The sequence below is a fragment of the Aethalodelphis obliquidens genome, unplaced genomic scaffold (genome assembly GCF_003676395.1).
Source record: "Aethalodelphis obliquidens isolate GAN/ISIS:26980383/991018 unplaced genomic scaffold, ASM367639v1 scaffold1, whole genome shotgun sequence".
Classification (NCBI taxonomy): domain Eukaryota; kingdom Metazoa; phylum Chordata; class Mammalia; order Artiodactyla; family Delphinidae; genus Aethalodelphis; species Aethalodelphis obliquidens.
In genome coordinates this window covers 45,913,340-45,916,939 of record NW_020837945.1, presented here as the reverse complement: position 1 = coordinate 45,916,939, position 3,600 = coordinate 45,913,340, and the positions used below count along the sequence as shown (strand labels likewise).

The following is a 3,600-nucleotide window of genomic DNA, read 5'->3' as shown; positions in this document are numbered from 1 at the left end:
GTGATATAGGTTGATCTCTATATCTGTCTACATGTATGTGTATGTATGTGTGTATATGTATTGTGGAGATAGATATAGATATAGATTTCCTATTGGTACTATCCTGGACAATACTGACTAATACAAACACTGAATATTTAGTGAACCACATTCTTTATATTGAAAAATAAATGGAAATATCATGATGCAGTTGTTAACTGTAACCCCCAAATGAAGCTGACTTAGAAGGTACCTTCTCAAACAAGGTATCATCATATTTTTATAGCACAAGGAATAACTTGTATATGAAACTTCTTTGAGAATGGTGGTCCAAAATTTGATCCAGCCTGACAACTAATTTTTTTCTAGTGAAATCAATGTATCTCTCCTGGAAGTTGACCTGGTCTAATCTTGTACCCACCTCCTGAAATATGTAATAATGACATTGTTAGAAATACTTTAATCCAAAGATCTAACTAAAGGGCTTCTCCTGATATATCCCAGGAGCTAATCCTCATGATAAAAAGAATAAGATTAATTCACTTTATGTGTATGATACTTGTGATTATCTTAAAAGAAACAGGGTGGTGAACTGACATGCAGTAGCCATCCCAGGCAAAGTGATCTCCCTGAACTCATCACAAGATTGAAAATAAGGGATGCACTCTTACTTCATCTGAAGTATTTTTGAAGTCATATTTATTTCAATTGTTTGTATATTTCATAAATACTTATTTAGGACCTCATGTGTGTAAACAGCTGTGCTAAGTACCACAAAAGATTGAAGAATAATCAGACTTGTAAGTCTGTAGGCCAAAAATAAGTATTACACAAGGTCATTTGTGGTCTAAAAGAACAAATAAACTACTCAGTGTTTCTAACGAGGAAGCATTCCTATTCTCTCTGAGGTAATCTGGAAATGCATCATGGAAACTGTAGCATTTAAGGTAGACTTTGAAGAAAGGACCATTTCAATTGTAAACAAAGACAGATGTACCTGTAGAGAGCATTCTCAGTGGACAGACCTGTATGAACAAAACCATGTACCTGAGAGGAAAGTTTGTGCAGAGGCTGTCAGTAATTCATTTTGGGTATAACATATGGTCCATTAGGAAAATTGTGGAGGCAGAGATTTCAGAATTAAATCAAATCTGGGGGGAAAGTCCTCAAATAATGCCAGCATAAGCAAATGCAAGGTAATATATTTAGATGTAGATGTGTTTATATATCATGTTATCTATACATAGATCTGAAAATTAAACATGTCTATTCATATATGAAGTTCTGCATACATGTACCATATATACACACAATCTGGTAGCAATGGCAATCCACTAAAATTTATTGAAGAGGAATATTATTTAATCAGAGTTTTGTTTATGAAGAATAATCTGACACTAATGTTTGGGAAGTAAGAGAATACCAACATAGTATAAAGGAAGTAACAAGACTATTGCAAATGACAAATATGAGTAATTTTAGGGTGAGGGCCTCAGTCGTGTCGGTAGGAATGTGTATGGAATCAGTGGTGAGATTGGAAGGTCAGGGATGGACCTGAAGATGAATCACTTATTATTCATAGAGTATGGAGTGAGACAAAAGCTAACATTTAAGGACTTTGGGGGGCACAAATCATGCCCCCATGATTTGGGGGACTTTGGGGGAACAACTCTTGTTCACTTTTATGTCTTTTCTAGCTACTCACTGGACTCACCAATATCATATCATCTTAAAACTATTTGAACTTTGGTAATACGCATATGAAGCCTCTTTTACTCAACAATATATTCTAATAACCTTTACATGTTACTTCTTTTTTTTCTTATCAGTTTCTTTATTTTTAAATTGTAGGAAGTATTAATCCATTTCCTTCCTATTCTATCATTTCTCTTTTCTTCTCTATGCCCATCCCAATTAAATCTGAAATCTCATCTCTTAGCTTTCTGAATTAGTAAAGCTTTTCAGATTACCATACAACATACAAGAAAACCGGACAGTGCCTTTCAAGGCATCATAGACAGTGAGAGGCAGCTTCCCTCTTCTCATTATTTATAGACACACACTTAGCTAAAAGCATCCTCTTACAATTTGTTCTTTCACTTATTTAATTCCTTTCTCATTTTTTCTTATTGCCTTCTCATTTCTGCTGATTTCTCTGTGTAATATGAGAATTAAGTCCCCACAAGAAATACATTTCACCATGTCCCAAATAGAATGTAATGAAAGTCCTTTTGGTGGCTAGCAAAATTCCTGTAATTGGCCTCTGTTTCCTTAAACACAAACCTGCCTCCACTGTGGAGGTAAACATGATATGAGCTTCCAGGCTGCACAGCTGTTTTACTATCAAAAAACCATATTCAGTTTTTTTTCAGAGCAATTGTGCTGTTATAGTGCATCATGCATTTATGGAGCCACATTGAGAACATATGTGTAAAATATATTAATTTGTTTTCCTCTTTAATTAATTTGACTTGAACACTTGATTAAATTTTTCTATGGTTTTTATACTTTTGACTAATATATGCACATATTTTAATATATTTATTAGTACTCCTACCTTAAGTTGTAAAATCTCTAGGGCAATTGTAAGTGCAAAAACTTTGAACACTAATCAACACATGTCTAATCTGCACACTTATGTGACTTTTAATGAATGGAGAACAGATATTAGTATGAGATCTAAGCATTTTCTTTAGCATTTTTGCCAGAGAACCTATGATTTTCTTATTTCCCAGACTATAGATCACTGGATTTAACAAAGGAATTATGACAGTTCAAAATAGAGAGTCCACTGTATCTTGGGCATCTGCTTCTGCAGATCCAGGGAGCACATACATGGAGAATAGAGGGTCATAGTATAAAGAGATAGTTAAGAGATGGGCTCCACTTGTGTAGAAGGCTTTCCTTATGCCTTGTACAGACTTCTTTTTTAATATTGTAAAGAGAGCAACTTTATAAGGGACAAGAACAGTCAGAATTATGCACAACTGTATTGACCCAGAGAAAATAAATACAATCAGAAAATTAATGGAAGGGTCAGTACAGGAAATTTTAAACAATGGTACAATGTCACAGTATATGTCCTGTATTATGATAGAATTATAGAACGTTAATCTGAATTTAAAAACATTATGAAGTATGGCATGAACAAGGCCACCTAAAAATGACAAAACCAACAGCTGGATGCTTAGTCTATTGGTTAGAATTACTAGATAATGTAACGGTTTGCATATGGTCACACAGCGATCATATGCCATTGTTACCAACAAAACCCATTTTGTGGTTACACTGATTACAAAGGGAAAAAATTGTATCTTCCATTCAGTGAGAGATATCATTTTGCTCTTGGCAAAGAAATTCACCAACATCTGGCTGGGGCCAGGAGGAGGTCACTGTGGATGATATCCAGGCATCCACAAAAGCCAAATTCCCAAGGAATAAGTATATGGGGATGTGAAGATGAAGGTCATTACATAAAAGAGCAATCAGACCAAGGTGCCCCATAGCAGTGATGAGATATATCACCAAGAATACCAGTAACAAGGGGATTTGCCATTTTTGTTGATATGTAAGTCCTATGAAAATAAACTCTATCAGTAACATTGCATTTTCTTTTTCCAT

The 3,600-nt window shown here is 34.6% G+C and overlaps 1 pseudogene; it reads right to left on the bottom strand.

Moving 5' to 3' along the window:
• Positions 1-2,537: 2,537 nt before the first annotated feature.
• LOC113626036 (olfactory receptor 5H1-like) lies at positions 2,538-3,600 on the bottom strand (annotated as a pseudogene).